This window comes from Phyllobates terribilis, unplaced genomic scaffold (genome assembly GCF_046119375.1).
Source record: "Phyllobates terribilis strain yellow unplaced genomic scaffold, ASM4611937v1 Scaffold_5__5_contigs__length_657084704, whole genome shotgun sequence".
Classification (NCBI taxonomy): domain Eukaryota; kingdom Metazoa; phylum Chordata; class Amphibia; order Anura; family Dendrobatidae; genus Phyllobates; species Phyllobates terribilis.
This window is the reverse complement of record NW_027362765.1, coordinates 654,360,098-654,373,397: the sequence shown is the minus strand read 5'-3', so window position 1 is coordinate 654,373,397 and position 13,300 is coordinate 654,360,098. Positions and strand designations below refer to the sequence as shown.

At 47.6% G+C, this 13,300-nt stretch overlaps 6 non-coding genes across 6 annotated transcripts; all 6 read right to left on the bottom strand.

The window, feature by feature from the left end:
• Positions 1–1,370: 1,370 nt before the first annotated feature.
• Positions 1,371–1,561, bottom strand: LOC141275525 (U2 spliceosomal RNA). The gene has a single exon (XR_012323761.1). It is a non-coding gene; the product is annotated as a U2 spliceosomal RNA (small nuclear RNA).
• Positions 1,562–2,676: 1,115 nt separating this feature from the next.
• Positions 2,677–2,867, bottom strand: LOC141149587 (U2 spliceosomal RNA). Its single transcript, XR_012245879.1, has one exon. It is a non-coding gene; the product is annotated as a U2 spliceosomal RNA (small nuclear RNA).
• A 1,115-nt stretch (positions 2,868–3,982) lies between these two features.
• LOC141275523 (U2 spliceosomal RNA) lies at positions 3,983–4,173 on the bottom strand. The gene has a single exon (XR_012323760.1). It is a non-coding gene; the product is annotated as a U2 spliceosomal RNA (small nuclear RNA).
• A 1,115-nt stretch (positions 4,174–5,288) lies between these two features.
• On the bottom strand, positions 5,289–5,482 carry LOC141150338 (U2 spliceosomal RNA). The gene has a single exon (XR_012246578.1). It is a non-coding gene; the product is annotated as a U2 spliceosomal RNA (small nuclear RNA).
• Positions 5,483–7,887: 2,405 nt separating this feature from the next.
• Positions 7,888–8,078, bottom strand: LOC141275522 (U2 spliceosomal RNA). The gene has a single exon (XR_012323759.1). It is a non-coding gene; the product is annotated as a U2 spliceosomal RNA (small nuclear RNA).
• A 1,115-nt stretch (positions 8,079–9,193) lies between these two features.
• Positions 9,194–9,387, bottom strand: LOC141150272 (U2 spliceosomal RNA). The gene has a single exon (XR_012246529.1). It is a non-coding gene; the product is annotated as a U2 spliceosomal RNA (small nuclear RNA).
• Positions 9,388–13,300: the final 3,913 nt, after the last annotated feature.

Genomic DNA, 13,300 nt, shown 5'->3' with positions numbered 1-13,300 from the left:
CATATACGACAGATTGAAACGCTCTCTGACAGCAGCATCAACTTCAATGCGGAATGCATTGCGAACCCGATTGTCATCGGTCCCAGCATAGCGTATCTTCACGCCCATTATGATCACTCTCTCGTTCCTCCTCATTCTCCCCCTAAAGCAGCAACCGGCTTAAGCCATCAAGATGGCGATGCCGGAAGGCCAAGGGAAAACACTCAAGGACCCCAGACAAGACACTTGGTCTTAGCCAAAAGGCCGAGAAGCGATAACCAGAATTGGTTTCAAACTACGGAGCCACCCAAGGATCCTGAAAAGTCCATTTGTGGAGATGAGCTCCTGGACTCCCGTTAAGAAGACATGTTGTCAACCTCTAGATCCCTTACATGCCTGCACTTTTCGGCTTGCTGCTGCTGCAATCCACGCGTTTTAGATCTGCATAACTCCACCTCTTTAAACACAGCACCTTCACCCCCTGCTGTTCCCACCCGCCTCAACACCGTTGGAAGGGAGGAGAACCAATTAAGGCGGGGGGTGGGGTGGAACGAGCAGCTGTCTACCCTTAGCAGGAGGGCTCCTGATTACATACCTCTCCTGCTGCTGCTGCTGCTGGCTGTCCAGCAGCAGACTGAAGGTGGCTGCTGCTGTGCACAGGTATATAAAGGCTCAGAGCCTATTATGACACGCGCAGCCAGCGTTCCATTGCCACATTCCATCTACTGCAGGCAGGATACCTGGCTGGCTGAATGTCGCTGAGAAGCTCACAGAGACCGCCATAAGCAACAGTTTAACAGAATGCCACAGACTAATCAACCAAACTTTTTGGGTTGGGTTCTCTTTTATAGTCTGCAGGCATTAAATGAAAGAAGTCAGTGTTCCAGCAGAAGGAGACAACGTTTCAGAAAAGGCATTGTAGCAAACCAAAAAAGAAATTTTAAGCGCAGCAGAGTAACCAGCGCACATACCTGTTAGCTCAGGTGAGTTTAAAAGGCTGCTGTTGATAACAAGGGCATTTGCTAAATAGATGGTGTGTGTGCAACAATATACTGAAAGGTCAATTATATTGTGCAGCTTATCTCACCACCTGTAGTTATTTAGGTGAAAGCTCCAAAATGCTTGCCTAATATGTCTGTTTATCCAAAAGGAAGTAAAAAGGGAGAGCTAGAAAGATAGCATTGCATCACATTACATGGCAATGCAATGCACAGTTGCTGAAGTTGAACCAAAATGAGCTTGTAATCTGGCTTCTGCAACTTTGAACATGAAAAATCCAATGAGAAGAAGAAAAGCAAAGCCAAAGAGTCCATCCCAAAATCCGACAAACAAGCAAAATGAACAAAAAACATTGAATTCAATTCTTTCTGATTTTAGAAACTGCATTAAAGAAGGGGTGCACCGGTCCTGGAGATACTGCAATACCAGGTCAATGCGTGGAGTGGACAGAGCAAGCTCTTTTTCCATCTCCCTGTTCTAAAAATCCATTTAATATATGGTCCCCAGATAGGGGACGTATCAGATATTAAACTGATAAGAACAGATACTACACTTGATCTTAGCCAAAAGGCCGAGAAGCGATAACCAGAATTGGTTTCAAACTACGGAGCCACCCAAGGATCCTGAAAAGTCCATTTGTGGAGATGAGCTCCTGGACTCCCGTTAAGAAGACATGTTGTCAACCTCTAAATCCCTTACATGCCTGCACTTTTCGGCTTGCTGCTGCTGCAATCCACGCGTTTTAGATCTGCATAACTCCACCTCTTTAAACACAGCACCTTCACCCCCTGCTGTTCCCACCCGCCTCAACACCGTTGGAAGGGAGGAGAACCAATTAAGGCGGGGGGTGGGGTGGAACGAGCAGCTGTCTACCCTTAGCAGGAGGGCTCCTGATTACATACCTCTCCTGCTGCTGCTGCTGCTGGCTGTCCAGCAGCAGACTGAAGGTGGCTGCTGCTGTGCACAGGTATATAAAGGCTCAGAGCCTATTATGACACGCGCAGCCAGCGTTCCATTGCCACATTCCATCTACTGCAGGCAGGATACCTGGCTGGCTGAATGTCGCTGAGAAGCTCACAGAGACCGCCATAAGCAACAGTTTAACAGAATGCCACAGACTAATCAACCAAACTTTTTGGGTTGGGTTCTCTTTTATAGTCTGCAGGCATTAAATGAAAGAAGTCAGTGTTCCAGCAGAAGGAGACAACGTTTCAGAAAAGGCATTGTAGCAAACCAAAAAAGAAATTTTAAGCGCAGCAGAGTAACCAGCGCACATACCTGTTAGCTCAGGTGAGTTTAAAAGGCTGCTGTTGATAACAAGGGCATTTGCTAAATAGATGGTGTGTGTGCAACAATATACTGAAAGGTCAATTATATTGTGCAGCTTATCTCACCACCTGTAGTTATTTAGGTGAAAGCTCCAAAATGCTTGCCTAATATGTCTGTTTATCCAAAAGGAAGTAAAAAGGGAGAGCTAGAAAGATAGCATTGCATCACATTACATGGCAATGCAATGCACAGTTGCTGAAGTTGAACCAAAATGAGCTTGTAATCTGGCTTCTGCAACTTTGAACATGAAAAATCCAATGAGGAGAAGAAAAGCAAAGCCAAAGAGTCCATCCCAAAATCCGACAAACAAGCAAAATGAACAAAAAACATTGAATTCAATTCTTTCTGATTTTAGAAACTGCATTAAAGAAGGGGTGCACCGGTCCTGGAGATACTGCAATACCAGGTCAATGCGTGGAGTGAACAGAGCAAGCTCTTTTTCCATCTCCCTGTTCTAAAAATCCATTTAATATATGGTCCCCAGATAGGGGACGTATCAGATATTAAACTGATAAGAACAGATACTACACTTGATCTTAGCCAAAAGGCCGAGAAGCGATAACCAGAATTGGTTTCAAACTACGGAGCCACCCAAGGATCCTGAAAAGTCCATTTGTGGAGATGAGCTCCTGGACTCCCGTTAAGAAGACATGTTGTCAACCTCTAGATCCCTTACATGCTTGCACTTTTCGGCTTGCTGCTGCTGCAATCCACGCGTTTTAGATCTGCATAACTCCACCTCTTTAAACACAGCACCTTCACCCCCTGCTGTTCCCACCCGCCTCAACACCGTTGGAAGGGAGGAGAACCAATTAAGGCGGGGGGTGGGGTGGAACGAGCAGCTGTCTACCCTTAGCAGGAGGGCTCCTGATTACATACCTCTCCTGCTGCTGCTGCTGCTGGCTGTCCAGCAGCAGACTGAAGGTGGCTGCTGCTGTGCACAGGTATATAAAGGCTCAGAGCCTATTATGACACGCGCAGCCAGCGTTCCATTGCCACATTCCATCTACTGCAGGCAGGATACCTGGCTGGCTGAATGTCGCTGAGAAGCTCACAGAGACCGCCATAAGCAACAGTTTAACAGAATACCACAGACTAATCAACCAAACTTTTTGGGTTGGGTTCTCTTTTATAGTCTGCAGGCATTAAATGAAAGAAGTCAGTGTTCCAGCAGAAGGAGACAACGTTTCAGAAAAGGCATTGTAGCAAACCAAAAAAGAAATTTTAAGCGCAGCAGAGTAACCAGCGCACATACCTGTTAGCTCAGGTGAGTTTAAAAGGCTGCTGTTGATAACAAGGGCATTTGCTAAATAGATGGTGTGTGTGCAACAATATACTGAAAGGTCAATTATATTGTGCAGCTTATCTCACCACCTGTAGTTATTTAGGTTAAAGCTCCAAAATGCTTGCCTAATATGTCTGTTTATCCAAAAGGAAGTAAAAAGGGAGAGCTAGAAAGATAGCATTGCATCACATTACATGGCAATGCAATGCACAGTTGCTGAAGTTGAACCAAAATGAGCTTGTAATCTGGCTTCTGCAACTTTGAACATGAAAAATCCAATGAGGAGAAGAAAAGCAAAGCCAAAGAGTCCATCCCAAAATCCGACAAACAAGCAAAATGAACAAAAAACATTGAATTCAATTCTTTCTGATTTTAGAAACTGCATTAAAGAAGGGGTGCACCGGTCCTGGAGATACTGCAATACCAGGTCAATGCGTGGAGTGGACAGAGCAAGCTCTTTTTCCATCTCCCTGTTCTAAAAATCCATTTAATATATGGTCCCCAGATAGGGGACGTATCAGATATTAAACTGATAAGAACAGATACTACACTTGATCTTAGCCAAAAGGCCGAGAAGCGATAACCAGAATTGGTTTCAAACTACGGAGCCACCCAAGGATCCTGAAAAGTCCATTTGTGGAGATGAGCTCCTGGACTCCCGTTAAGAAGACATGTTGTCAACCTCTAGATCCCTTACATGCCTGCACTTTTCGGCTTGCTGCTGCTGCAATCCACGCGTTTTAGATCTGCATAACTCCACCTCTTTAAACACAGCACCTTCACCCCCTGCTGTTCCCACCCGCCTCAACACCGTTGGAAGGGAGGAGAACCAATTAAGGCGGGGGGTGGGGTGGAACGAGCAGCTGTCTACCCTTAGCAGGAGGGCTCCTGATTACATACCTCTCCTGCTGCTGCTGCTGCTGGCTGTCCAGCAGCAGACTGAAGGTGGCTGCTGCTGTGCACAGGTATATAAAGGCTCAGAGCCTATTATGACACGCGCAGCCAGCGTTCCATTGCCACATTCCATCTACTGCAGGCAGGATACCTGGCTGGCTGAATGTCGCTGAGAAGCTCACAGAGACCGCCATAAGCAACAGTTTAACAGAATGCCACAGACTAATCAACCAAACTTTTTGGGTTGGGTTCTCTTTTATAGTCTGCAGGCATTAAATGAAAGAAGTCAGTGTTCCAGCAGAAGGAGACAATGTTTCAGAAAAGGCATTGTAGCAAACCAAAAAAGAAATTTTAAGCGCAGCAGAGTAACCAGCGCACATACCTGTTAGCTCAGGTGAGTTTAAAAGGCTGCTGTTGATAACAAGGGCATTTGCTAAATAGATGGTGTGTGTGCAACAATATACTGAAAGGTCAATTATATTGTGCAGCTTATCTCACCACCTGTAGTTATTTAGGTGAAAGCTCCAAAATGCTTGCCTAATATGTCTGTTTATCCAAAAGGAAGTAAAAAGGGAGAGCTAGAAAGATAGCATTGCATCACATTACATGGCAATGCAATGCACAGTTGCTGAAGTTGAACCAAAATGAGCTTGTAATCTGGCTTCTGCAACTTTGAACATGAAAAATCCAATGAGGAGAAGAAAAGCAAAGCCAAAGAGTCCATCCCAAAATCCGACAAACAAGCAAAATGAACAAAAAACATTGAATTCAATTCTTTCTGATTTTAGAAACTGCATTAAAGAAGGGGTGCACCGGTCCTGGAGATACTGCAATACCAGGTCAATGCGTGGAGTGGACAGAGCAAGCTCTTTTTCCATCTCCCTGTTCTAAAAATCCATTTAATATATGGTCCCCAGATAGGGGACGTATCAGATATTAAACTGATAAGAACAGATTTTTTTTTTAATTGAATGCGTCAGAAGACGCGACATAAATTAAATTCCATTTGCATGGATAACCAAAAAAATGTCGCCTACGCCTTCATCATCCGAATTCAACTTTTTGTTTTTTTTAAGAAAATTTAATGATAATTAATAAATAAAACATAACATAACATATCCTTACATCAACAACAAAAAACTTCCAACAAAAACATCAACTCAACATTTTTCTTCTTCCACGTTTCTTCTTCCTCCATGACATGTCCAACAATTTCCAGTCAAAACCTTGCAGCAAAATCTTTTCATCTTCTTCAGCTTCAGCACTGGTATCAACACAATCCTGCATTACTTTCTCTTTTCCCTTATCATCCACCTTCCTTTTTTCCTTAACGTCTTTACTTCTAGGTACTCTCTCCAGTCTGCAAAACATAGAGTCCCCAACTCCTGAGAACTCCTGCTTCTCTCCCACAAACTCCTTCTTATTTTCAACTACTTGTATATCTTTGTCTTCTTTCTCTTTACAATCTTCAAACGATTCTTCAAATATCTTTTTCCCTTTCTCCTCTTTTTTCCCACCTTCCTCATAACAAAATCCAGGTTCCCCATTATCAATTCTTCTTTTACCATTTTCCACATAACTGAATCCACATTTACCATTTATAACAATCCTTCCTAAACTTAGTTCATTTTGTCCATTTTCCCAAACTAGGAAACTTCTCTTCCCATTCCAGACTCCCACTTTATTTAAGTAGTCCTTCTGGAATTTTACCAAAATACTCCATGGCTTCAAAAACTCCATCACTTCCTCCATCTCTACAAAGGGGTCATCCATACAGATAACCACCTTTTTCGGCCTTCCAGCAAAAAGAGCATTAACTCCAATTTCTTTTCCTTCCCAATTCTTGAGAAGACAAATACACTTTTCTTCAGACTTCAGTGTTACGTCAAATACCTTTTTAAACTTGATTTCTTGCATACAAAAAATGTCCTCTTCAATGATCGTCCCATACTTGAACAGAATATCCAAGATCTGATTCTCCTCCAACGAAAAATCCTCCAACTCCGTCTTCACATAGAACCGTAAACAGTTCCTCTTCCTCGTCAACTCCATCTTCTTCCTCCAAAAGAACTGCCCCCCACAGCTATGTGTGGTGACACGATGATCGCCTCTCGTTGCCCAGGGACTAATCCGACTCCCCAATAGCAGCAGTAGGGTGAAGCCCTGCCGTTAGACAAAGCGATCCCCCCAGGCCAAGGAGCCGGGTACCCTGGGCACCTCCTAGCCAAGGCCAAGGCAGCAACTGGTAGATCACTGCACCTGATCTTAGCCAAAAGGCCGAGAAGCGATAACCAGAATTGGTTTCAAACTACGGAGCCACCCAAGGATCCTGAAAAGTCCATTTGTGGAGATGAGCTCCTGGACTCCCGTTAAGAAGACATGTTGTCAACCTCTAGATCCCTTACATGCCTGCACTTTTCGGCTTGCTGCTGCTGCAATCCACGCGTTTTAGATCTGCATAACTCCACCTCTTTAAACACAGCACCTTCACCCCCTGCTGTTCCCACCCGCCTCAACACCGTTGGAAGGGAGGAGAACCAATTAAGGCGGGGGGTGGGGTGGAACGAGCAGCTGTCTACCCTTAGCAGGAGGGCTCCTGATTACATACCTCTCCTGCTGCTGCTGCTGGCTGTCCAGCAGCAGACTGAAGGTGGCTGCTGCTGTGCACAGGTATATAAAGGCTCAGAGCCTATTATGACACGCGCAGCCAGCGTTCCATTGCCACATTCCATCTACTGCAGGCAGGATACCTGGCTGGCTGAATGTCGCTGAGAAGCTCACAGAGACCGCCATAAGCAACAGTTTAACAGAATGCCACAGACTAATCAACCAAACTTTTTGGGTTGGGTTCTCTTTTATAGTCTGCAGGCATTAAATGAAAGAAGTCAGTGTTCCAGCAGAAGGAGACAACGTTTCAGAAAAGGCATTGTAGCAAACCAAAAAAGAAATTTTAAGCGCAGCAGAGTAACCAGCGCACATACCTGTTAGCTCAGGTGAGTTTAAAAGGCTGCTGTTGATAACAAGGGCATTTGCTAAATAGATGGTGTGTGTGCAACAATATACTGAAAGGTCAATTATATTGTGCAGCTTATCTCACCACCTGTAGTTATTTAGGTGAAAGCTCCAAAATGCTTGCCTAATATGTCTGTTTATCCAAAAGGAAGTAAAAAGGGAGAGCTAGAAAGATAGCATTGCATCACATTACATGGCAATGCAATGCACAGTTGCTGAAGTTGAACCAAAATGAGCTTGTAATCTGGCTTCTGCAACTTTGAACATGAAAAATCCAATGAGGAGAAGAAAAGCAAAGCCAAAGAGTCCATCCCAAAATCCGACAAACAAGCAAAATGAACAACAAACATTGAATTCAATTCTTTCTGATTTTAGAAACTGCATTAAAGAAGGGGTGCACCGGTCCTGGAGATACTGCAATACCAGGTCAATGCGTGGAGTGGACAGAGCAAGCTCTTTTTCCATCTCCCTGTTCTAAAAATCCATTTAATATATGGTCCCCAGATAGGGGACGTATCAGATATTAAACTGATAAGAACAGATACTACACTTGATCTTAGCCAAAAGGCCGAGAAGCGATAACCAGAATTGGTTTCAAACTACGGAGCCACCCAAGGATCCTGAAAAGTCCATTTGTGGAGATGAGCTCCTGGACACCCGTTAAGAAGACATGTTGTCAACCTCTAGATCCCTTACATGCCTGCACTTTTCGGCTTGCTGCTGCTGCAATCCACGCGTTTTAGATCTGCATAACTCCACCTCTTTAAACACAGCACCTTCACCCCCTGCTGTTCCCACCCGCCTCAACACCGTTGGAAGGGAGGAGAACCAATTAAGGCGGGGGGTGGGGTGGAACGAGCAGCTGTCTACCCTTAGCAGGAGGGCTCCTGATTACATACCTCTCCTGCTGCTGCTGCTGCTGGCTGTCCAGCAGCAGACTGAAGGTGGCTGCTGCTGTGCACAGGTATATAAAGGCTCAGAGCCTATTATGACACGCGCAGCCAGCGTTCCATTGCCACATTCCATCTACTGCAGGCAGGATACCTGGCTGGCTGAATGTCGCTGAGAAGCTCACAGAGACCGCCATAAGCAACAGTTTAACAGAATGCCACAGACTAATCAACCAAACTTTTTGGGTTGGGTTCTCTTTTGTAGTCTGCAGGCATTAAATGAAAGAAGTCAGTGTTCCAGCAGAAGGAGACAACGTTTCAGAAAAGGCATTGTAGCAAACCAAAAAAGAAATTTTAAGCGCAGCAGAGTAACCAGCGCACATACCTGTTAGCTCAGGTGAGTTTAAAAGGCTGCTGTTGATAACAAGGGCATTTGCTAAATAGATGGTGTGTGTGCAACAATATACTGAAAGGTCAATTATATTGTGCAGCTTATCTCACCACCTGTAGTTATTTAGGTGAAAGCTCCAAAATGCTTGCCTAATATGTCTGTTTATCCAAAAGGAAGTAAAAAGGGAGAGCTAGAAAGATAGCATTGCATCACATTACATGGCAATGCAATGCACAGTTGCTGAAGTTGAACCAAAATGAGCTTGTAATCTGGCTTCTGCAACTTTGAACATGAAAAATCCAATGAGGAGAAGAAAAGCAAAGCCAAAGAGTCCATCCCAAAATCCGACAAACAAGCAAAATGAACAAAAAACATTGAATTCAATTCTTTCTGATTTTAGAAACTGCATTAAAGAAGGGGTGCACCGGTCCTGGAGATACTGCAATACCAGGTCAATGCGTGGAGTGGACAGAGCAAGCTCTTTTTCCATCTCCCTGTTCTAAAAATCCATTTAATATATGGTCCCCAGATAGGGGACGTATCAGATATTAAACTGATAAGAACAGATTTTTTTGATTGAATATATCTTTTATTAGCACAAAAAATAAGTTAACAGACAGTGTACAGTGCCGCAGCCCAGTACACACAGAATTCTACATCATATTTACATAGCATGAGGATACGACGCACAAACTAGACACATCACACCCCTATGCTACACAAAACACTCAATCTGAAAGAAAAAGCATGTCAATCAATACAGTACGACGAACCGTGATAAGGGATGGGGATTGGGAAAAAGGGGATGGGGAGGGGAAAATCACAGGCCCGAAGCTTTATTGAAAGACAAGACACATAAGGGGAGAGGGGGAGGAGGGGTTTAGTCCTCGTCCTCGTCCTCCGGACCGTCCATGATGGAATAGTCTCTGAGCAGGCTGTGGATCAGCCTGCGGCAGTCCTGGATGGACATCCTCTCCCTCCTCAAGATGAGCCGGTTCCTGGCGACCCAAACGGCATCCTTGAAGCAGTTCATAAGGCGCCAAGCCTCCTGGATGGCTCCGACGGTATGAACCCCAGGGAAGAGTCCGTAAAGCACAGAATGGTGCGATAGGCTCGCCCTGGGGACAGAGTTCCTCAGGTCGTCCTCAAGTGCAGTCAATAGGCGCTGTGCAAATCCGCAGTCCCAAAAAGTGTGCAAAGATGTTTCCTCCACGAAGGGGCACCTTGGGCAGTACCGGGTCTTGCACAGGTTCCGGGCATGCATGAATGACCGGACGGGCAGTCCGCCCTGAATCGCCATCCACGACAAGTCCTTGTGCCCGTTGGTCAGCCTGTCAGACGACACATTTGTCCACACAGTCTCCAGCGTGTCCTGGTGAAGTCCTGTGATGTTCTCCACGTCATCCTTGGCTCTGATTAGCTTGTGGATAGTTTTGGGCTTCCACAAGTCGGGCTTGAGTCCCTCCAGTTGATGCTCCCCCACAAATCGAACGACGTCTCCGTAGAACCATGGCGTCGTCCAGTTGTAGGGGAAGGAGCTGTCCCACTTGTACCAGCCGAGTCGCCTCCAAAGAGGAAGCAGGAAGAAGCGAGACATGGACCTGCCCGCGGAGCCATTCTTGACTTGCAAAGTCCGGCGGACACAATCACACACAAAAGAGGATCGCAGGAGGGTGGGGATATCTGGAACGCCCTTCCCACCCTTGCGAGGCTCCTTGTACATGACGGCCCGCCTGACTCTGTCCATCTTGGATCCCCAGACAAAGTGAAACACTGTCCTGGTAATGGCCCTGCACACAGTGACGTGTGGGGGCCAGGCCTGCGCCGTGTACTGCAAGACGGGCAGGACCTCATTACGAAGGACGAGTGCCTTACCCTCACAAGTGAGGTGTCTGAGGCTCCAGAGTCCGATCCGTTGCTTCACCTTGGCCAAGCGTTCTTGCCAGGACTTGAGGGCCGCTCCTTCCTTCCCGAACCAGACTCCCAGCACCTTGAGGAAATCCGGTTGAATGTTGAAGGGGAAGGGGGCGGAGGAGGCCGGCTGCCAATCCCCGAAGAGCATGGCTTCCGACTTCCTGCAGTTGACTTTGGCCCCTGAAGCCCGGCCGAACCTCTCACACGTCTGGACGAGGGCGTCGACTGAACCACGATCAGCGCAGAAGACGGTGACGTCGTCCATGTAGAGCGAGCACTTGACCTCGTGTCGTCCCGGACCCGGTGCGGTGATCCCTCTGATCTCTCCATTCTGCCGGATAGCCTCTGCGAAGAGTTCTATAACACAAACAAAAAGAAGAGGTGATAGAGGGCAGCCTTGTCTGACCCCAGAGAGGACAGGGAAGGGGTCAGTCTTCCAGCCGTTCACCAACACCGAGCTGTGGATATCAAAATACATCAGACGGACATACGAACAAAACATGTTACCCAAACCTAACCGGTGCAGAGCTCGGCCCATGAACTCGTGGGAAACCCGGTCGAAGGCCTTCTCCTGATCCAAGGAGACCAGGGCCGCGTGTGCGCGGCGGACCTTGATGTACTCGACCGTGTCCCGCACGAGAGCGAGGCTGTCTGCGATGCGACGTCCAGGGATGCCGCAGGTCTGGTCCGGGTGGATGATCCGTCCGATGACCGTCTTAAGTCGTGTCGCCATCGTCTTGGCCAGGATCTTGTAGTCCACGTTGAGCAGAGTGATGGGACGCCAATTCCTCAGGTCGCACCTCTCTCCCTTCCGCTTGTACAGGATCGTGACCATTCCTTCCCTCAAAGATGGAGGCATTCTACCCTCCACCACCATCTCCTCGTACAGGTCCAACAGGTCCGGACAGATGAGGTCTCCCAGCGCTACATAGAGCTCCGCTGGAAGACCATCACTGCCCGGGGTCCTGCCGGTCCTAAAGGATTTAGCGGCAGAGAGCAATTCGCCCACCATCAGAGGTTTGTCCAAGGCTGCCGTGCCTGCAGGATCAAGATGGTTAGTGATACCTGACAGGAACTTATCAGCAGCGTCGGGGTCGGTAGTCTTGTGGGAGTAGAGTTCGCTGTAGAAGTCGCTGACGACCCTCATCACGTCCTCCTTCCCACGTCTCATGTTTCCGCTCTCGTCTCGCAGCTCGTTCAGGGGCGTGTGACCGGCATGAAGTTTCCTGAAAAAGAATGAGTTACATTTCTCACCCTTCTCCAGATTCTCCACTTTGGAACGGAAGATGATTCGCTTGGACTCCTCCTCAAAGTGCCTTTTCAGGCTCTTCTTGGTCTCCTCCAGCTCCTCCCTCACGTCCCAGCCGCAGTGAAGAAGGTCCTGCAGCGACCGCAGCTCGCGCTGCAGCCCTCTGAAGTCCCTCCTCTTCTCACACGCCTGTTGTCGACCCTTGGCCTGAAAGAAACAGCGAAACTCAAGTTTAACATATTCCCACCAATCAGAGACTGTTTGGAAGCTACCCTTGTAGGACTGCCACATTGCGTAGGCTGCTCTCAGCTCCTCCACGACTTCATCCTGAGCCAGCAGAGCACAATTCAGCTTCCAGGAGCCGGGGCCGGACGGAAAACCGTCGCCGAGGACACCTTGTAAGTGAATGGCTCTGTGGTCGGAGAAGAAGCAGGAGACCATCGAGTGCCTACTCTGCCTGACTGCCCGAGAGGTGAACACAAAGTCAATCCTGGAGCGGAGTGAGCCATCGGGTCGGCTCCACGAATAGTTCGTGGAGCCTCTCCCCATGGAGCCCACCACGTCCTGAAGAGAGGCCTCGGTTACCATCTCGATGAGCAGCTTGGACGTGATGTCCAACTTGGCAGATGTGCCAGAACTACGACCGTCCTCCTCGATGGGGCAGTTGAAATCCCCGGCCATCACTAAGGTCCTGGTGGTGGCAAGCTGAAGCCGCAGGGTCTGGAAAAGCTCCAAACGCTCATTCTTCAGTGGGGACGCATACACGTTGATGAACCTGACAGGTTCTCCCGCCCAGTTGCCATCTACAACAAGAGCCCTGCCGCAGATGAGCTCCTGGACGGACTCAAGCGTGAATGCGCCCCCCCTGATCAGAATTGCGACCCCCGCAGACTTGCAGTCACCCCCACCGGACCAGTAGGATGGACCGTGGGACCACTCCCTGGCCAGATGTTTGAAGGACCTAGAGGAGGGAAGGGAACATTCCTGCAACATATAAACATCACACAACTGGGAAGTAAGGAAGGCATAAATAGTCTGACATCTGAACTTGTCCTTGATGCTCCTGACATTAATGGAAAATAAGTTAATATTAGCCATCATGTAGGGAAAAAAGAAAAAGTTAGCGCAGGCAATACACCTTAGTTACCACTCCGGTCGGGTGGTCCCTCGTCGGTGTTGACTGCTGGTGACGGGATCACCAGCAGGCCCTCTTCCTCCATCTGGTCAAGCAGCGCGGCCTCGATCTCGGCGACCACCAGTTCCTCCTCTTCTGGCTTGGCCACCAGGGTCTCAACCATGTGCTCCATCTCTTCTGGCTCAGGGAGGGTATCCTCCTTTTCGCCTACGAAATCCAGAAT